The 22,986-nt window shown below is 42.5% G+C and overlaps 1 long non-coding RNA gene across 1 annotated transcript in view; it reads right to left on the minus strand.

Moving 5' to 3' along the window:
* Positions 1–2,355: 2,355 nt before the first annotated feature.
* Positions 2,356–22,986, minus strand: part of LOC146785899 (uncharacterized) — a 25,501-nt gene continuing 4,870 nt past the window's right edge. The window contains exon 2 of the long non-coding RNA XR_014970522.1: positions 2,356–4,389. This is a non-coding gene — a long non-coding RNA (uncharacterized LOC146785899). The remainder of the gene's footprint in view (positions 4,390–22,986) is intronic.

Here is a 22,986-nt window from a genome sequence, read left to right on the forward strand (position 1 = left end):
TGACAGAAGCCCCCTTTGGGGTGGCAGGGGACACCAACATCAGAGGTAGTGGGAGTGCCTTCAAAACTTTAATATGAAAAATTAAGCAGGGGTTCTCCAGGTCTCATTTCTACCACGTCCATTACATGTGTTAACCTGTCATAAACTTAATTGTAATCATGAAACATTAAACTGAGACCTTGTTGTGAGCTAATCAGTTGTATTCTTACATGCCCGTGGGTAATGCCAGTGGCGGCTGCCTGCGAGGGAGAGTGGTGAGCAACAGTAAACTAGATTAACTTCATGCTGACATGCATTACATTATCATTTGAAGTTAAAATGATCAATTTTAAAAGAGTAATGTAATGCATGTCGGTGATTTAGGGATATGTACAGACATAAAATACATTTAAAAAAAGAATTTGGAATAAAACTAATTTACCTCAGTCCTCGCTTCAGTCCCGGTGTTCTTCTTACTTCCAGCAAACCCGAGCCAAGCCCACTAACCAATCCTAGTGCTGCACTCATGCTGTGAGAGCAGTGCCAGGATTGGATGGATCAAGCTCTCTCTGCGCTCCAAAGAGCAGTGGAGGCCTTTGCTCATTCTCAAACCAGCTGTCCAAGACAGCTGGATTGAGAGGTTTAAAGTCTGAGTGTTTGGCTGACCATTGCAAGACGGATGGCCAAAGAGACATGCGCACTTTAAAGTGCCCAGTCCTTCGCTCCTCTCTGCTGCTTCCAGTCAGCAGCAGCCACGCCCCCGTCCTGATACTCGGCTCAGAATGGGGGTTTGCTGAGTCAATGAAAAATAAAATGGTGATAATGTTTATTACCATTTTATTTTTCACTGGGGGCATTTTAACTAGTGGGGCGACGCTCCTCTGCCTTAGCGGAGGAACCGCCCCTGGGTAATGCAAGAATCAGCAATAATTCAGACAGCGTAGTGCCTAAAGGTGAAAGTGCTGTAACTTGTACAATATGATAAACATATACATTCAAGGGTTTCCTACACTTAGCAGTGCATCAAGTCCAATTCTACTTCTTGGTACCTATTGTGATAACCTTAGTATGCCAGCGCATTTGATACTGTCAACATTTCGAATCAACTAATGAATTCCAAGAGTTGCAGGACATGTACCATCGGTCACTTTGCTTCTTCCATGTATTCAATTCTGACCCACACCAGGACGGCGTACCTATAATTTGAGGCTGTGTATGTCCAACCTTGCAAATAATCACTTGCATACCATGACCCCAAAAAATCAAATTGACAGATTCAGAAATAAGTTTGTGGATATACTTTAACAATGTATCTACTGCCGGTGCTCACGATGTTCAACAAATCATGACAATATGAGAAAGAATTCTTATTCTGGAGATTGACATTTTTATGGGCATTACTCGTTGGAAGCAATATATGGTGATCCATTCTGGGGGGATAAAAGCAGTCTTATTAAAAGAAAAGAATGAAGGTCCTCTACCCTTAATTTCTGAACCATTGAATCACATTCACATATATTCAATCTTACTCTGTGCTGGATGTTGAAGGCCCTGGCCATCCCTGTAAAACATATGATATATCTATGGTGTACTTCTCGTTTCACGGCTGCACAACTCAAGTGATAAATCATTGCAACATATGTAGTCTATATACTTTGAGATAGTTCAGGTATGTCTGTAAATTCAAATTGCATCTTAATTTATTGCAATTTCATGCCATGAAAATTTCAGTTCCATATGTGTTACCCATCAATTCCAAATACATCTTTTCCTCTCCCCAAGATATTTTAGTCTACAAAAGCATCCTCAGGGCCAAAGTCTAAAAGAAAAAGAGGTAAAACAATTCTAGAACAAAAAAGTGTATGAAAATGTCTTAATAATAATTGAGTGATAATTTGTCAAATCAGTGTTCATTACTCTCTGCTTCAAAAAATGCAATTCTATTATTTACGTTCAGGTATTTATGTTTACTGCTTTTCCTGGTGGGTGCTCTCTCTTTTTGTATTCAAAACTAACGTCAAGCGCATTTTCAATTTCTGGACTTGTGTGGAATCTGGTAAAAAGGAATCACAGTAATTTATCATCTTGTTCAGATGTCATATCTCGGATACAGAAAAACATCCATAGGTTATCCCAGATGTGATGTATCATCTCCTCTCCATTCTAAATTAAAAATCTGATTTTACAATGTACAAGACCATCATCACAATATAAACGTAACCAGCTCAATCAATCTCCCAGATACCCACAGTAAAAAGAAACGTTTGATGAATCGTGTATAAGCAATCAAACAAAATCTTCTTAGAAGCGATCTTGCTCCTATTCATGTTACATTTTTCCAGTTTCTATGGCAGTTCAAGAAATGTGTACAGTTGATGCGATAATTCATGATTTTACTCATTAAACTATGTAAAGTTATCAATCAGTGAGATGCAAACCAGAAAACCTCACTTAAAATGATCATACATAACTTTAATTATATCCACATTACTCAAATAATACACATATAATTGAGTGCCTCATTTAACCCCAGTGGGTTTGCTACATCCAATTGTTCTATCCAGTGGCATGCTGTCTTCAGTATAATATTTCTTAAATTGCCAGCTACACATGGAGATTGTATTGGCTGGAGCATAATGAATACTCTTAGTGGGCGTTTCCTGAGAAAGGGATACTTACTGACAAACAAATAAATGAACTGAGATCAAAATTCCCAGGTATAATTCAGATATATATGTATATTATCTGTGTTTTCAAAGCAGGAGAAACTTTCTCTCCACCTTCAAGTCACACAAAGCAGTTTGAAGCAGGGCTCCATTCTATGCTGAGAATCAACATTTCTGTAGAATTTGGAGGATTTTCAAATATTTATTTCTAGTGATCATCTTATTTGCATAGGATCGTATGGCTGTAAGGCAGTAGGGTTCTTCATGGGGATTACTTATTTAGGGTAAAGAAGTCAGTAGCAGCGATACAGAAAATAAGGAAAAGGATTTGATGACTAGACTAATGGTATTGATCCTTCTCCCTATACTGTGTAAAGATTTGTAGCAACTACTAAACCCTACACTAACCTAAGGATAGGGGAAACCCTATTGAATCAAGGAAGCAAGAAAGTTGTCAGCATCCAAACCTCTTTAGGGGTTCTATAAGTAAGTCATGTATAGCATAAAACCACACAATCAAAGATGACAAGAGAAGTCTGTACCTCTCCAAGTCTAAAGGGAATCTGACTAAACACAAGGTGTGTTAACTACTTAAAATGTACAAAGAACTTTCGAGAAATATGACCTCATACACATCATAGTATTTTTCCAGTTCCCAAGAAATAATTTGGCATCTTGAACGCTACTCCCATATTCTAGTCTCCGCTTCCAAGAAATCCTTGGATTCCTCCCTTTGTCTGATAGTACCAACGAGTAACCCTCCCTTTTTTTCTCATTAAAATGATTTGACCCGGCCAGTTCTTCCTCGCATCGGCTCTCTTTCTCTGAAATACAATGTGCTTTTTACTAGCTAAGCAATATCTTTGGTCTGCAGAGAAGAAAAACATGCAGAAAAACAACTTTAAGTTAAGTCTCAAATGTAAGCTTAAGTCCCACAATCACGCTAACTTAACAATTTCCCATACATGCATATTCATTCTACAATCTACATATAATCCAATAAATGATACTGTACTCTTACATGTGGTGCAATAAAGAAATACACGTATTATTAATCAAAAACGACAACTGGTCACATTTATAAAGAAAGCATTGAATATACATAAAATATATTCTCGCTAAACTCTGGCGAATGCACCTCTTTTTAATGCATTTTAGCGCACCACCTTACAATCTAAACCTATAGAAGATTAATCTTAACAATCCAGATGTCTCTGAAAAGGAAAAACGTTAATATGCACACACTCCTATGTCATAACACACAATAGATTCACTTTCTATACCTTCTGTGTAATACATCTGACTAGTACTATTGCATCACACGAGCACATAAGGCCAAAGGTAAAAATATATATGGCCTAACCAATCATCAATGGATGGAGCAAAAATTATGCTACTCTATATGTCTGCCACCCCTGGAAGGGCAGACACACCTTTCTGGCCTTTGGCAACACTGCAAACATGGCTACTTTCTGGGCAAGCCTGGATTGGCTAGTGCTTCAAGACCAAGGACATTGAGATGGAGGAGGTGCTGGCCTGGAAGATCATGCTCACTAGCCTGCTGCTGAAGCCACACCAGAAGGAAAAGAAAAGCATGGAGATATTCATCCACTGCATCCTGGGCTACTGGCATGTTGTTGGTTTCTGCAGATTCGTCCAAGTCCAGAACTTTGTTTACAGGATGCTGGAGCTTCAGCGGCAGGGTTCCTTCAGATGGTTGCCAACTTAACATATTAGGAAAGAGCTACAAGAGAGAACAGTTCAAGCAGGTTAATTAGTGCAAAACTGGTGAAATACAAATTTGCACCAACGGAACAGAACAAAACCATAATTTTAACCTCATGACAAAAATGTAGGGGCATATCAGCAAGGGCCGGCGATAATTATCGCTCAGCGCTCTTAGCGTGAGGATAATTATCACCGGCCAACTCTGAATTTTATCGCGGAGATAGCGTGCTATTAGCAACGCTTATCTCCAAAGCGATAACATTCAGAGCGCAAGCTGCCAAATGTGCGATTATCGCTGGAATTCCAGCGATAATCACACAACTTTGGCGATAGCTTGCTGATAGAGACTCACATACTTAGCCATGATATCCACCTTACACAGGATATCATGGCTAAGTCAGTTTCAAAGCAGGCGTAAGGAAAGTAGCCATAACAGAGGTTATCGCTACTTTTCTTGTCGCTATGCTGCTTTGCGTGAGGCTTGATAATAGAAGAAATGTCGCTTCGCGACATTTCTCCCGTTATCCTGGAGGGGAACGCCCACTTTGCATCTCATTAGAGATGCAAAGATGGGCGTTAAGGGAAATGGCGATCAGGCAAGGTTTCACGTGATAGCGTGACCTTGCTGATCAGGCGATAAAATTATCGCCGCTTTTCGTCTGAAAACGGACGCAAAAGCGGCGATAATTTTTTATCGCCTGCTTGCCGATATGCCCTGTAATTTTGTGACATGTTGCTCAGTGCTATTGATTTGTCAATAGGCACTCAGTCTGTGTAAATTTTATTTTTCACTGGTCATTTTTGCACTGTAAAAACTCGCCTATTAAGTCTGTGCTAACCAGTGCTCAAGCATAAGAGCCTGATTTACAAAATGGTTCCCACAAGTTGGTGTGGCTTACTCTTGACATACCCTTGGTTTACTTCCAGGAACTCCAGGAATTCAGAATGAAGTCAGTAGTACGACAAAAGCAAGTGACAGCAAAACTTACTTATCTATCGTTTGTTACAAATCTACAACATAGATATATTTTAATGAGATTTTGTCTAAATTATATCCCCTTGATGTTAGGTCTTCCTTTTAAAACCTCTGTGATCTCCGAACTGCCACCCTGTACTTGTGACAATCGATCTACCCTGTATGATCTTCATTTTTTGTTCTTTTGCCAATTCTATGGTGAGGAAAGAAAAAGATTTATTGCCCCCCTTATTCGCAAAATGAATTTTAAACAGTGTCGTGTGGCTTTATATTATCTACAGTTATTGTCTGATCCCAACCCATGTGTTTTTTTGGCCTCATTCTTTTTATCTGCCATGAGAAAAAGAAGACTATATTTCCAACTTGATACTTAAACTGTAAATTAATCTACTAAATTGTACAATAATTGTGTGTATATTGATGAATTATCATTCTTTTTAGACATGAATAACCTTTCAATCCAATTTTTATTCTTTTTAGTAAACTTGTCTTAATATATGTAATAACAATGGAAATTGATGTGTTTGTAGAATACTTTTCATGCCATCATTGTTTTGGCGAAAGAAAGTTATTTCTGACTGACTGACAGCAAAACCCATTCGGCCCTATGTTTGAAAAAGCCAGAATAATACTTCAGTTGTTTCAACATAAAGATATGAAAATCAGCATCCATCCAAAAATAGCAAAACCCTCTGTGGCAGCATCTGTGTGTCTCCCTGTCTTATCGCTCTCACCATAGCTGCCTCATGATTTTCAAACAATGCTGGCTGAATGCAGGCCAGGAAGCAGTGTTATGTGCAGAAGAGAGCACTGGCACAGGGAGGCCTTAAATCATAAGGTCTGGCAACGACCAATCAGATTACAATATCCCTGAACATGTCCCTGATTACCCAACAGCTGAGACAATGGTGTTGCCTAAAGCGAGGACGTGGGGTCAAAGACAATGGGGCATATTATCAAGACAGGCGATAAAATTATCGCGCATGAGTGGCAGAAAACTGCCGCTAAAACGGCGATAATGGGCTTGATAATATGCTCTATGGAATTCCAATTGAAGCTCAGGTTAGATGTCCTTCACATCTAACATGGGCTTCAATTGGAATTCCATAGAGCATATTATCCAGCCCATTATCGCCGTTTTAGCGGCAGTTTTCTACCGCTAAGGCGGCGATAATATTATCGCCTGGCTTGATAATATGCCCCAACGTATCTTCTGCAAAGAAACCTCAGACAAAGTTTATTGCTTCTTTCAAAGATCAACATCATGATATAGTTTTATATAAGTGCTCGTGCTACAGACAGGTTTGAAGATAGCCATTAAAATTAAGCTCTACTAGATTCGCAGGGTTTGTTTCTGTTAGTGTAGTGCCTTCCCGGTCCCACAGGTCGAATTGGAAAATAATGAGGAGTATAAAAGCATAATACCAAACAATTTTCTGCTTCCCCAGCAGCAGAACTTGGGGGCATATGTACAAGCCCCTATCGCCACGCAAACATCACTTTTTGTGACGTTTCCGTGGCGATAGGGGCTTTGACCTATTTAAAAGGCAGCGTTAAGCCACTTAACGTGAGTTAACGCTGCCTTTAAATAAGGCCCCCTTTCCTGCTATGCTTAGCGTGAAAGGGGTGGGCAGTGGGTGTTGCGGTGGGTGTTCCACCACAACACCCATTGATTTTGACGCTGCCCCCTATTTAAAAGGGCAGCGTAAATAGGAGGCAGCGCTAAAATTAAGACCAGAGATAACCCTGTCTTACCTTAGCAAAACAAGGAGAAATGCTTTATTTGTCCTCGCTTTTCCATTTTCCAGGTGTGCTGCCTTGTGCAGCACACATGAAAAAAGAAAAATGCCTTGGATTGTTTATGTGTAGGAAGGTCCCCCTTCTTGAACATAAACAATCTGTAAAAAAAATTCCATTTTGTAACTTACATGTGTGCTGCATTAAGCAGCACACATAGAAGTGACAGCATTTAAAGATTGTTTATGTGTAGGAAGGGACACCTTCCTACACATAAATAATCTTCCCCTGCACGTAGACACCCTTGCACTATGGTGCAAGGGTGCCTGTGTTGGCGCTACACTTCTAAGTGTAGCGCCAGTGCAGGGGGAAAAGCAAGGCTGCATTATATCCTTGTAAATATGGTGCAGCCTCACTCTGCCACTTACTTGTAAATATCCCCCTCAGAATTTTGCATTTTCCCTGCAACATACATTTCAATAGGTGCTACTTAATAAAATGTGTATGGGGAAAACGTCCGGTCAGTGCAAAATGTCTGCACTACTTGAAATGGACCTAAATAAATTGAGATTTTTATTTCTTTGCAATAGGTCTCTTTGAAAGTTTTGGGAATTTTTGAAAAGTTCCCTAAATTGCAGGATCTGTTTTGTGAAAGGAGCTAAAAGATTTGACCACACACCAAATGTCCTAGCAACATTTATGCCTTTCCAGACTAATGCTCCCCACCTGCAATATTTATACCAAAGAGTGATTATATTTACTCTTCCCACTGCAAATATTCTAGATTTGACCTCATATCTGAATATTGTGAAGCCTTTTTCTCAATCTATCTGGAGAAGCGGGCCTCATTTATGAAGTTTTACTGTAGGGCAGCGCTCCAGGAATTCCTGTTGCGCTGCCCTACGGTAAAAGAAAAGGGCCAGAATGCGCCGTATCTATCAGATACGGTGCATTCCTGTCTTTTTCCCCTTTGCCGGCAACAATGAGCTGCTGTGCACCAAAGCAGGAACCCCTGCTTTGAGGGGATGATTAATTCTGTGTAGGAAGAGAAACCTTCCTGCACAGAAACAATCAGAAGAGGATTTTCCTCTTTCTATGTGTACTGCTGAATGCAGGACACACAGAAAAAGGAAAAATGAGGAGAAATAAAGGTATTTCTCCTCGTTGTGCCTCCCTTACACCTCCCTTGGGACTGCCTCAGCAAAATCGGCAAACAGCTCGCTCAGCCTGACATCAGGGTCGGGGCGACCTGTGTGCTAGGGTCGGTTTTGGCCGATTTTGTTACGGGGGGCCCTTGGTAACAAAAACTGGCCCCCAATCTGGCGGCCCACCGGGGAAATGCCAGGTGCCCGCAAATGCCGATCCAGCCCTTAAGGGGTTGCCTCTTTCACACCCACTCCTCTTTGCAATTCCTAGTGGGTCGCATAAGCCCTTTTGCAATTTTGAAAGATTTTTCTGACTTACTAAATGGCTTTTGTAATTACAAAGCCTGTGATTTTGCAAATCATAAGCTTTCTGGCTGAAAAATAACTTTGTGCATCAGGCCTTTCAAATCTAAACTACCCATTTTCTGTAGCAGAGAAAAATGTAAAACTTTGGATAAGCGGGCAAATTGTACAGAGTTTAATGCAATGGCTATATCTAAGGGGGAGATTTGCCTAGGGAAGGTTTGAGCACTCATACACGATTCATGGAGCTGGGTGGGGCGCATCAGGACGAGGGCTGGCAGAGGGAGGCACACTGACAGGGGGTGGGGGAGGGAGGGGGTGGGGGGGAGCTCTGCGCATGATGGGTGACTTTTCTTTTGTACACTTGATGTCACGGTTTTGTATAAACTCTCCGATGGGGGATGGAGGGCGTTGAGCAATTGTATTGTGTGGTTGCTTTGAAAATAATAAAAAAATGTTTAAAAAAAAAAAAAATCTAAGGGGGAGATTCACTAAGATTTTACCCCGTGTTTGCATCACAAAACGGCGTAAATTATTTTTTTCCAAATTAACTTTCCCGCGCTAAACTGGCTTAGCGCTGGAAATATCGTAAAAGTAATGCGAAGCAGCGCATTGCGCTGCTTCGCATTATTTTCCACCATGGGGGTGTACCAAGGATGGTGCATGGGCGTTCCCATGCAACCACCCAAGGTTTCTCACACTAAAACCAATTTACTAAAAACAGTAGATTGGGTTTAGCGTGAGAAAACTGCACCCTTTTCAACTAGGCGCAAGGAAGGAGAAATGCTTTCATTTCACATACCTTTTCCAACTTTGCATGCGTGCTGAATTTCTTAGTATAGTATTCTGTTCATGGTTTTGCGTCACCCTTACACCACTCAAGCGGGAGCAAGGGTGATGTAAATCTTAGAATGATATTTACTGAGCAACGAAAGGCCACTTTATGTGGCCCTGCGTGACTTGGTAAATGTGTTGTAACACAAGGCAGCCTAAGTCACTGCCTTGTGTTACTCTACCCCAGGGAGGAGTTCCATGGGTTAAGTGTGGATGTTTCCTCGCATCCAACCAAGGATTTTGGTGAGTTCCCAGATTTACCATTAGTGGTAGACCTAGAAATGCATCAAAATGTTACGCCTCCCCAGAGAAGCCATAATGCGGCGAAATGTGCTTATTTCTTCTAGTTTTTTCCTCTTTCTATGTGTACTGAATTCTGCAGCACACATAGAAAGAGGGAAACATCTTAGAAGATTTTTTTTATGTGGGAAGGTGTCTCCTCCTGCACAAAAACAATCCTGCCTACAATGCAGGCACCCTTACACCATGGTGCAAGGGTTCCTGCTTTGGTACTAAGCAGCAATTTGTGCCCCAGCGCAGGCATAGAGCAGGAAAGCGCCCTACAATGTTAAATACAGTACATTCCTTCCCTCTCTCTTTCTCACAGCACAACAAGGTGGTTTGTTGCATTGCATGCGATTGGTCAGTGTGGTATCATAGACATACATCATAAAATCCATCACTTCCCGCTGACCAATTATACAATAGTTGTACGATCATGGGGTGGTGAAGTATTTTCGATCGATTTATTCCATAAATAAAGTATTAATACCTACTGAGAGAAATGGAAAGAGTGACAGTTGGACCAACTTGAAGATCTTTGCTGAGTGTAGACCCCTCTGTCCTGAAATTCTCATCTTGCAATTCATTGCAACAAACACCATTTCTCTGAGAAGATTGAAGTTCTCAAGACCTGCCTTATAAATATAGTGAACATGTATTAATGTTGTGAAGGTGGATCCCTCCCTTGAAAAGCAATTTCTTTAAACATAACAAGAATATGCAGGCAAAAAGCGCCATTAGATATAGAAAAAAAATGGTGTCAAGATTATACAATGGACCATGTGTATGGGATGTGGGAATTAATTAACTTTTTCATAGTATTCTGATGTGCCAATTGAAGTGTAATCTGGCTAAAGTCCGATGGATAGCAAATTAACAAGGCTGAAATGGTTGATAGGATTGCATGTTGGCCTACAAAATGCGCCAAGGCCTACCCAAAATGGCCCTTCCAGAATAACATAAGGCACAGTGTTGTAAATTGAAACAACGATGTGATTAAGCATTTACTAAAGACATTAATTCCCTTATGCAGATCATGTTTTCTCCGTTATGTTGACCGAAGTTCGGACTCCATTTTGTATTGTTATGCTTCCACGTGTTCCCCACGAGAAGAGTCCAACCTCTGTGTTAGTTGCTCTTGTAATCTGCCTAGTAACAGTCTATAAATAGCTCCTTTTGTCCATCTGGCACATGCCCAGACTTGACCACATCTGTTATCAGTTAGCCTTGCTTGACCATGTTTTCGCGGGCTCAAGGAGTGTGTTAGCTCCACCCAGATATTGATTCAGTATCGAAAATGACCATAAATGGTAATGTTCTTCGGCCTCATGTTGTATCCACCCACTTATGAGCCCCTCTATTGTGTATAAAAGGGGACCATGTACGTAAGTTCTTTGTGCTACTCTATGCAATACTGAAGAGTGTTGTGTGGATTGTAGGACCACCCTTAAGGGTTAATAAATGCTGTCTTTGTACTTTGCAGTTTCCGTGCCAACTTCCTTATAGATTCCATTACAGGAGAGCGAACCCTTGTGTCCTGCGGGCCTAGCTGGGGCCTGTATTCATCAATTGGCGCCCGTCACGTGGGGCTCATCGGCGACTCGGATGCTCGAAGGACTGGTCGCGACGAAGGTGAGGAATTTGGCCGGGGACGTGATCACTGCCAGCGGCGTCTTAGCCCTGGCATCCCGAGGTTTTTCTTCCTTCCCTTCCGAGCTGACCGTCTGGGTGGCGCCGGTCCTCGACTGAGACCTCTTCTGTCGGTCCTGCCGTGAAAGCCGTTTGGGCGATTGTGGAGCTTGGCAGTTGGAATCTGGACTCTTGATTGGTAAGAACCGGTGTACGGTACTTGCTCCGAGTTTTTGAAGCCTGATCTGGCTATTTGAGTTTGATTTGTGATGACTAGTCATATTTTGTATTTGTCTTTGTGAAAATATATGCGTTGCAACACATATAGGCAGGTAATGTGGAGAGATTTCTCCGGAGCTGTGTAACTTTGAACGGCGCAACGATTAAGTGCCATTTTCTCTATAATATTGCATATTTTGCATTATTCCTGAGCATGCCTGCTTTCAGCGCACTCCGTAAGTGGTGTTGCTGTTTCGGAAACCGGTTGAACCTCGAGGAATCTGCTCCAGCTCCCCCAGAGGGGACTCCTAATAGGGATATGTATGTGAAGCATGGTCTTTCTTCCATAATGTACAGCACAGTATGGAGGAAATATACTAAAAAAGATCCTGAGTTGCGATGGCCTTTGTATGGATCGTTTGATATACGTAAGATTGAGTATGTGGAACAGTGTATGTGTAAGCGGCGTGCTCGTCAGGATATGTTTGAGTGTGTGCGGTTGTGGGTGAAGGAGGTGCGTGAGCGAGAGAAGCGTGAGAAAGCGCTGTTTGATAAAGAACAACGGAAGAATGATCATGTGCGGGCACAGGAAGCGAGGCGTCGGGAGGACAAAGAACAAACGGAGAGGCAAGAGAAAGAGCGTAGGCTGCAAGTCTCGGGTCAATATGCTGTTCGGCAGCCACTTTATCCTGTCCTTAATAATCTTGATGATGATTTTTATTTACTAGATCGCTCTCCGCCCCCTTATGTTGGCGCATCTGCACCGAGGCCACAAGATTCTGTCCCGGGTCCGGGTAAGGTAGATACGCGGTCCATGTTATCGGCTGAGCATATGGCTGAGCTTCGGCAAATTTCCTTCCGTGCACTTAAGGGCAAGGTGTCCGTGGATGAATTGTTCCATACTTGGGGGTCGTGGCAGGATAGAGAGAGATTGTATTTTTTGAGTCATTTCGCTGAGGAAGTGATTGCTGCTTTTCGGAAATATTCTAGTGTCTTTGAGCCTGAAGAAGTGACATCGGATGCTAAAGCATTGCATGATGGTGTTTTTTCTCCCTCTAAGGCTCCTGATACGGCTCGACGGCTATTTGCCTTGCGGGACGCGGTGCTGGCCCATAAAGAAAAAGCGCGCCAACGAGCAGGGGAGGAGACGCAGTCGGATTCGTGTACCGCAGAAGGCCACTCATCCACCTCTCAATCAGATAAGAGCGATTTAGTGCATGCTAAGCCAATGCGCGAGGCGGCGCCTTTGTATGTTCCTCCTAAAGGAGCGGGGACTAGCTCGGACATTACCTCCGCCGATGCTAAGGGATATTTTGTGTATAATTGGGTTTATACTCCGTGGCATAGAGCTGATGTTATGGCATTAAAGAATGCGCTGCCTGACCCCCGCAAGAATCCAGCGGCATTCTACGAAGAAGTCGAGGGGGCCTTGAATTCTTGCGTTATGACTTTAGCAGATATAGACCTGTTCTTTGGCCTTATTCTACCACCGGATATGTGGCGATCTGTCCGAAAGGTAGATGATATAGTTGCCTTTAAGGCCCGGTGGTCTGACCTTGAGGATGAGGATAGGGAGCGGAAGCCCGCGCAGAAACCGCCCCAGAGTATTTTAGATCTCCCTGCTGCTATTGTGGCTAAGCTGAAGACAATTATCCCCCCTAAAAAGATTGACTGGAATATGTTAGCTGCATGTAAACAGAAAGTTGACGAGTCAGTTGCGGACTTCTTTACGCGCTTTGAGGAGACGTTTCATGATTTTAGTGGCCAGTCGCTTACTGACGATACGGGCCGTCACCTTTTTGCGGATAAATATGTGGCTAATCTGCTGCCGGCAGTTGCGGCCCGTTTAAAAGCGAGTGAAAGTTCTTGGTCTTCCGCTACACCGACAGCCCTCCTGACTATCGCCCAGTATTATGAGCGTCAGGAGCAGGAAGCAAAGGGCCAGGAAGAAAAGAAATCGAAAGATTTGAAAACTAAGGTGATGTTGGCACAAGTCTATGGCCCGCCCCGACGGGGTAGTAATAGAGGTAGGGGAGGATCTTATGGTCCTCCCTCGGGCCGATCTGATTTGAATAGGAACCAATGTGCGTATTGTAAGCAATCGGGTCATTGGGCTAGGGACTGCCCAGTGTTGCATGCATCGCGTCAGGGGCATACCCACGGTGGCCCGCGAGGTAGAGGGGGTTTCTCGACCTTTCGAGGGAATTCTAACGAACAGGCTCGTTTTGACTCTGCTGGGCAGCACCGAGATAGATCAAATGTTTTCGATCGCCAGCATCAGTATCAAGTGTCAGGGATTGACCGGTCGGGGTACCATGACTCTCAGCATGCATAGGGATGCGTTGGATGGGGGTTAGAATCAGTTGAGGTGCCGGTCGATCAGAAGGGCCCTTATGTATCGGCTGAGGTTTTGGGCTCTACGGATCAGTTCCTAGTGGATACGGGAGCGACACGTAGTGCACTGTCTAAGCAATTGGTTCCGGGGGCTCCCCCATCCGGCTTAATGGTCACATCGGTAGGGTTTGACGGTACACTCTCCCGAAGCCCTCTTTCGCAGCCCCTCATGTTTAAGGTTGATTCCTTTTCTGCACCCTGTCCGTTTCTGCTTGCCCCGTACACACCGGACAACATTATGGGTCTTGATATGTTAAAGCATTTTAGGGCTACGATCCGCTGCTCCCCTGCTGGTGTGCGGGTAATATTGAATGACAATTACCCCCGATCTGAACGGATGTGTGCGATGTCAGAGGATGCGCTGTTAGCTACCCTCCCTCGTGCTTTGTGGGCAACTTCGGATACTGATGTGGGACAAATGGTGATTCCACCGGTCCACATTAGCGTCCAGGAGGGGGCGGTGTTACCACGCCTCCCACAGTACCGTATTTCCCAGGAGGGTGAGGAGGCTCTCATACAGATAGTGCAGGATTTAATGGCGGTAGGGGTAGTGGAGGAAGTCCCCTACAACATTTGTAACAGTCCGATTCTTCCCATACTGAAAAAGGATACGGATGCCAGAGTTTATCGGTTTATAATTGATTTGAGAGAAGTGAACAAGATCGTGATACCTCAATACCCAGTGGTTTCCGATATCACGACGTTGCTTACTTTGGTACCACCTACGGCGACTATGTTCTCCGTGATCGATTTGAAGAATGCCTTCTTTTCCATTCCCATTAACCCTGATAGCCGATATCTTTTTGGGTTTACATTAAATAATAGATCTTATCGTTTTTGTAGGATTCCCCAGGGCTACACAGAAAGCCCTACCATTTACAGTCAGGCTTTGAAAAGACAATTGGATTCCTTTGTTCTGCTCGAGGGGGTCGCCCTCATTCAATATGTCGATGACATCTTGCTGGCGGCTGACACCCTGGAGTTGTGTGAAAAAAGTACGTTATCCTTACTTTCCTTTTTAGCATCCCACAATCATAAGGTATCTAGGAAGAAATTGCAATTCTGTAGACCAAAGGTGACTTATTTGGGTCACCTTTTGTCTAAGGAGGGACGTGCACTCACACCGGATCGTATCCAAGTAATTTTGGACACACCGAGACCGTCCACACAGAAGGATGTGCGTGCATTTCTGGGCCTTGTTTCTTTTTGTAGACAGTGGAGATTGGGGTTTTCGCACATAGCTAAGCCATTGTTAGCCCTCTTGACAAAGGACACGCCTATCCCAATCCCTTGGTCAGATGAGTGTGATACTGCTTTTCAGCAACTACGACAGGCCCTTTGTTCAGCACCAGTGTTAGGGACCCCTGATTATGCAAAACCCTTTTCGTTGTATGTGCATGAGAAAGATGGATGTGCATTGTCAGTTTTAGTGCAGATGCACGGCGATAAGCAGCGCCCTTGTGCATATTTTTCGGCTGTACTTGATCCTGTCGCCCGAGCATTACCAGGGTGTTTTCGCTCGGTTGCGGCGACAGCTGTGTCAATACGCCAAAGTGAGGGAATTGTGTTATCTCATAAGTTGTTGGTATTAGTCCCCCATGCTGTCGATGCCCTGCTCAATCAAACGAAGACGCAGCATTTGACCAGCGCCCGTTTAACGGGATATGAGTTGACGCTTTTGGCTCCTCACATTACGTTAAAAAGGTGCGTAACGTTAAACCCGGCAACATTGTTGCCATACCCCGAAACCCAGCCTGAGGCGCGGAAAGCGCATGATTGTATTCTCGTGACTGAGGAACAAACAAAGGGTCGTATTGATCTCCAGGATACGCCCTTTTCAGATGTGGATGGAGAACTGTGGGTGGATGGATCCTGCCTGAAGCTACCAGATGGTACGACTTCAGCAGCATATGCGATTACCACATTGCAAACGATAGTGGAGACAGCACGCATACCACAGAAATCAGCTCAAGCAGCGGAACTGATAGCATTAACACGAGCATGTGAGCTCAGTACAGGACTATGTGTGAATGTTTATACAGATAGCCGCTATGCCTTCGGAGTAGCGCATGACTTCGGCCTACTCTGGAAGGAGAGAGGGTTTTTAACGTCACATGGAGTACAGATAATGCATGGAGAGTTAGTTCATAATCTTTTAACTGCACTGACATACCCAAAGAAAATTGCCATCGTTAAGTGTAGCGCCCATAGGAAAGTAGTTGATAAAGTTGGAGAAGGGAATGCGTTAGCGGATCGAGTAGCACGGGAGACTGCGATGCAGCCCGGTACTACTGCCATGTATGTAGTAAAGTCACAGCTGGAAAGATGGCATGATGCGAAGGAGGAAGTGCGGGAAATGCAGAGGACCGCTTCTGACAAAGAGCGGGAACAATGGGCTAATGAGGGAGAACTGGATGACGAGGGCTGCTGGAGAAATAAGCAGATGGATAGATGGAAATTACCCACGGCCTTTGTACAACCTATGGTTCAGATGGCACATGGGCTAGCACATGTTGGAGCTTCCGCAATTGTGAAATTGCTTACCCAAGTCTGGGAGCATCCAGAGATTGCTAGCACAGCGAAGAGGGTGGTGCAGACCTGTATGATCTGCCTGAGGTATAACCCAGGAAAGGGTACTCGAACTCCGGCAGGAGGATTTGTGACACCTACTGCACCCTTCGAGGTTTTGCAGATGGATTACATCCAGCTTGAGCGCTGTAATAATCTGAAGTATGTTCTAGTAGTGGTCTGCGCTTTCAGCAAATGGGTTGAAGCGTACCCTACGAAAGACAATACTGCAATGACTACTGCGAAGTTGCTGCTGAAAGAGTTCTTCCCTCGATATGGCGTCTGTAGACTTCTGTGGAGTGATAATGGGCCTCACTTTGTAGCGGATGTTATAAAGTACGTCTTGAAGGGCCTGGGCATCACCCAGAAGTTTCACGCGGTATTCCACCCTCAGTCTGCAGGACTAGTCGAGAAGTATAATGGTACGCTGAAGCTCAAGATCGCTAAAATTCAAGCTTCGACGTCCTTGACTTGGCCAGACGCTCTGCCACTGGCGTTATTGTCAATTAGATCGGTACCGCACTCCCGAACTGGCCTTACACCGTACGAGATTGTTTTCGGACGCCCAATGAATATTTGGGGTCCACCAAAACCTAAGGCTGTGTATGATGTACCTTGTGTAATGATGAACGATTATCTGGCACAGTTAACGGATAACTTGGTTTCTATTCATCAACAGGTCCGAGAGGCGCTCCCTGATCGGTCTACCGGTGAAGGACATGGTCTCCGACCTGGTGACCACGTGATGGTGAAAATATTTGACAGAACAAACAGCTTGGAACCGAGATGGGTGGGTCCTGAGCAGGTCCTCCTCGCAACGAGGACGGCTGTGCGAGTCTCCAACAGAAAGAATTGGATCCATTCCCTGCACTGTAGGAAGGTGCCGCCCGGATTGGTGGAACCTGCCGTGCTGACCGATCAACGAGAAATCTTGGCTGCAGAGACAGGCCGTGCTGCGGAGCCAAACGCCACTGAGGAGCTCTTTCCGGACCACGCGACTCCTGGAGGAAGGCGATATCATCTTCGACCAAGGAAGTGAGTTTTCCAGTACCGGGACATACTGTCAGAACGGCCCTTGGGTTAGTGAAACGGAGAGCCGATGAGGCAAAGGGGGGGGGACCAGCCCTGCATTAGTGTAGCGACACCCGCCTTGGCCCGCTGGTGAAGAAATCAACCGCTGCCCAAGGGGAAGAGTTCTGACAGACTTTTAGTTTCAGGAAGATATTGGGTTTTATTTTTTTTTTACTTTGACATGGAGAAAAAGAAAATCCTTTGTGCATTAGGGTTCATGTTGACAGTAGCCATTGTTGGGATAACCACATGGTTCGTGGAGGATGTAACTCCCGCTCGGAAGATTCTTGTGTTGACAACTCCGGTGCCTGAGGAGCACTACTTTTATACATTACCGTATCAAGAGTTGAAGCATCGACAGTCTTACTTGAACAACACTTTCATCCAGATGCTGCATCATACCCACGTTGCTACGAATGCTACGAACTGTTGGATATGTGGGATGATGCCAGCTCATCAGAAGAAAGGAGGAACGCCATTTATACCACTTCCTTTCTCTCATAATGGTTCTTGTAGAGCATGGTATACTTTGCTTTTTGCCACTCGGAAACCGACAGTGGGACGATTGCTCTTCAGACTCAATAAAGAATGCCATCAAGACAAAAATGGGTATCCACAAGCGAATGGGACAATTTGGGAGTGGGAAGAGTACCGACCAGACAATGAATCCATTCCCTACATCTTCACGAACACAAGAGACACTGTGGGAAAGGACAAATTTGTGATTCAAGTAGCACAAGCTCAAGCGGACCTGTGTGTCCAGAGTGTGGGTTTTATCCCTGTTGGTGTTAGTGATTGTATAACTGTTCTGAACATTGATGGGTTGAACAATAGTACCTTTTTAGCCTCCCATAATACGTACTTTGTGTGTGGAAATAAAGGTTATTACCGTCTGCCGGCTGGGTGGTCTGGGGTATGCTATGTATCATTTCTATTACCTCCTGTATTCCTAGCTCCCGCATCTTATCATAAGGATCTGAAATTATTGAATAATGTGACTGTAAATAGGTATAAACGTACTTTATCAATTGACGATGTAGATCAGACTGATACCAGTCTGCAGCAGTATATTGATTTTAACTTAGGACTGTTTTTCTTTGTTGGAGCTGCCCTGAACAGTAGGAAGATCCGAAGATTAACAAGAGTGGTAGAAGCTGTGACAAATCAGACTGCTGCTGCTCTTGGGAATCTTACGGAGGAATTGCAAATTACTAGAATTGTTGCATTGCAGAATCGTATGGTATTAGACGTTATGCTAGCTGACAGAGGAGGAGCATGTAAAATTATTGGAAGTAGCTGCTGTGTGTTTATCCCTGATCATACGCCATCAGTTTATAATGCCATTAATAAACTGCATAAAATTGCAGCTGAGATCCATACAGAAAACGGCACTTGGTCCTTTTCTGGATGGTTTTGGGCGTTAATTACTGCCTGGGGATGGAAGGTTCTAACTGGTCTCTGCATTATTGTAGCGGTTCTGTTTTCGTGCTGTATCTGTGTTCAATGTGGTCCCTTGCTCTGCTCATTATGTGTATCATTCTGTATCCCTGATAAGAAAGCTATTGCCGATGTTGCTCACCAGAAACGTTTAGCTAAAGAAGTTGAAGAAATGATGACAATTGACATATATGATGATTATCCTAATAAACCGGATGTCTTCAGTAAATGCTGAAAGGGTCGTCTGTTGTAAATTGAAACAACGATGTGATTAAGCATTTACTAAAGACATTAATTCCCTTATGCAGATCATGTTTTCTCCGTTATGTTGACCGAAGTTCGGACTCCATTTTGTATTGTTATGCTTCCACGTGTTCCCCACGAGAAGAGTCCAACCTCTGTGTTAGTTGCTCTTGTAATCTGCCTAGTAACAGTCTATAAATAGCTCCTTTTGTCCATCTGGCACATGCCCAGACTTGACCACATCTGTTATCAGTTAGCCTTGCTTGACCATGTTTTCGCGGGCTCAAGGAGTGTGTTAGCTCCACCCAGATATTGATTCAGTATCGAAAATGACCATAAATGGTAATGTTCTTCGGCCTCATGTTGTATCCACCCACTTATGAGCCCCTCTATTGTGTATAAAAGGGGACCATGTACGTAAGTTCTTTGTGCTACTCTATGCAATACTGAAGAGTGTTGTGTGGATTGTAGGACCACCCTTAAGGGTTAATAAATGCTGTCTTTGTACTTTGCAGTTTCCGTGCCAACTTCCTTATAGATTCCATTACAGGAGAGCGAACCCTTGTGTCCTGCGGGCCTAGCTGGGGCCTGTATTCATCAACAGCACTACCAAGCTTGTATGTTCAGAATGTCTTGGAGCAATGCATAGATTGAGATGGCCCTCCAGGTATAAGATATCCAGTGAGCCTGGGTTTTTAGCTCACAGAAATTGCACTCTAGTTTCTAAAGTGACACATTTATAACCAGAAATAAAACTACTAATGCCAAAAGTCAGTGTGCAGTTGCTAAAAAACAACTGTAACACTTTTTTACATTTATTTTCCCAAACTTCATGTAATATCATCTAAAACCACCATCACAACATAAGAATAAAAACATTTAGGATAATAGCAATTATTGTCCTGTACCTTCGAAATTCATAATATTGCTAATACCCTGTAATATAGATGCATTCCTTTCTTAGACTGAAAAAAATGGAATGCACTTTTCTTAGCATAATGCTTATAATTTAAAAACACCGTCTTTAGCATTTTAGGCTGCAATCTACCCACAATGAGCACTGAACATCATGTGTAGTTTGTTACCAAATATATCCATATTTAGTTCGCATTTTTGAAAGGCACATAGAATTTGATATTATGTCTCTGTAATCAGTTTAATGCAAGATGTATTAGCCTAGATATTAAAAATTACATTTTCACAAAGACAGTTACATTTTTATTGAGGCCCTAACCGCCAACTATGTTTGTAAAGCTTCTGGTAATCTGACCCAGCTAAGCAATCCATCTCAATTGTATTCTACTTAATACTTAAATCTCAAATTAATTGAAATCTGAAGTTGAGTGCCCTATACATTGTTTTAAGGATGAAGTTTACTAAAGAAAGAAATGTTCATAAACAACAAGCTGAATAAATAATATAATGCATACATTTAGAAATATAATAACATTCTAATAAAATTTGTATGTAAGCCAAAAGTAATAAAAGAAAGAAAGAAAAGGAGAGAAGAGAAAGAAAGAAAGTGTAGACAATATTAGCAAATATTGATGAGGTGAGAATAAAGCAACGATTGAAAACAAAAGTAACAATCTAGAGTACGATTTAGGAATAAAATATGATGAATGAGAAAAAACTCTTGTTATGTGCATACACATGAGGTAAACAAGTATTTCAAGGAAGTTTGTGTACTTCTTCAGTTAAGGGCCGGTGCAGGTTAGCATTGAGAGGACAGGAGTTAGGAGAATCGTTACCGGAGTCCATAGATTTTTCCTGTCAATGTTTAAGATAGTGCATGGGTATATGCTCCATCTAGTCTATGATTGTAACATATTCCATACCACCATGCTTGATAAGATGTATCAAGGGAATTCTCCCAGTTTTCTGTTACTTGTTGGAATGCAACTGTATTTAGTAAATCAACAATGTGGACACTAAAAGTATAATCAATCCAATAATTAGCAAGACAGCCTAAATAATACATTTGTAAAGTTAAAAGGTATATGTGAGTGAACAATGGAATTGATTTGTGACCAGACTTTTAACCAAAATTGGTAAGTAGTAGGAAATTCAAATAACATATGTTTTTGTCTGAAACAATTGCATTACATGACTAACATGTTGAAGAGACGTTGGGATTCAAATTGTGTAACTTAGCTGGAGTAATCAGAAGTCTGTTGTAAATTAAAAATAGAGTCTGGGTTGTGTTAGCGGCACGTAATGATTTGCATATCTTGAGCCATATTTTGTTCCCTAGAGAGTAAGGAAACGAAGCCTACGAATCAGATTCCCATTGTATTATATTTTTCCCTAATAGGTAATGAGGAAGGGAGGGTGTTGTAAATATGAGAGGCTATGGGGGGAGTAGATAGCACACATGTACTGGGTTATTAGTAGAGGCTGTAGTGGGGGCAAAAATAGGAGTTGAGCTTAAAGAAGTGTAGGAATTAGAGATGGCTTGAAGCTAAGAATTAAATTTGTTTTCATTAGAAGGACAGGCGTGTAAAGAGATATTGAGCTTGAGAGAAGGAAATACAAGATTGTTTAGTTGATGAGTCCATAATTGACCAGTGTGTCTCAATGACTTCTAATAAATAGTTCTATTATTAATCTTAATGAATTTATTATACCAAATTGAGGAAATTGATCAGTCTTGGAAGGGACAGATATATATATTGGGCATAATAGACTGCAAGCATTTTTAAGAGTAGGGAGGGACATAAAAGTCGGGCGTTGAGTGAATAAAATATATTTTGGAAAGGAGAAGGGAAGGATGAAATATAATTCTAAGTCCATCCATAAAGGAGACGGAAATTCTGGAAAGTGAAGGATTAAATATAATTCTAAGTCCATCCATAAAGATGGGGTCAGTTGAGGTGGGTCATTTTGAATGAAAGTTGAGTGTTCATGATTGAATGCATTATGGAACGCTTGAAAATTCAGAAAATGGACTCACATTATCACACACGAGGTAAGTAAAAACATAAACATTTATGGCAAAAAAGTAACACAATGAGAATAATTTATGTAAAAATTATTTAAAACGTAAAAACACAACATAGACAAAGTAAATTAGTAATGTGGAAGTTTAGATGTATCCATCGCTTCAATTTAACAACTGTCTATACATTTCTGCAAAAGAACAGGGTATTCGTACATCATTGTTTTAATTTTCTAAGTCACCTTAAAGAGACATGGGTGAAATAGACCAAAACAAGCATCAAGGGAGCGAAGAGCAGGGTGCATGTCCAGACATTTTCTTCATCTATCTGCAGTGGGCTTGGCGGGTTCCTGAGAGAAGAGTGTACTACCAGATCAAGTAATTCTACCTTTGGCAGCTTTGATTACCAGGAGGGGCATCCTGATATTTCAAAAAGATGATGACTCCACGAGGTCTGTGCGATGTTGAAGGAAAATGCAGGAGATCAGCCAGTCTTTAAGCTCTCTGTATGTTCAAATGGGTTGATTTAGGCATATTCAGAACTTTTGGAAAAATGACTGAAAGAATGAAATAGGGAGAGAGCCTTCCACCCACTCCTCAAGTCCATAAATGCATAGGTTGTTGCGCCTATTGTGATTTTCCAAATCCTCTATTCGTTTTTTAAGGTGCACAACTTTGGTTTGAAGAAGTTTAACCTCTTGGGCAGTGTCTTGTATGTCACTGAGTCGTTGTTCCTTTCCGCAACTCTATTCTCAATTAAAGACCATTTGTTATCTAATTTTTGTAGTTTCTTATTTGTGTCTTCTATGTATAGTTTCAAATCGCAAAGTTTCTTCC

Source organism: Triturus cristatus, chromosome 11 (assembly GCF_964204655.1).
Source record: "Triturus cristatus chromosome 11, aTriCri1.1, whole genome shotgun sequence".
NCBI classification, from domain to species: Eukaryota; Metazoa; Chordata; class Amphibia; order Caudata; family Salamandridae; genus Triturus; species Triturus cristatus.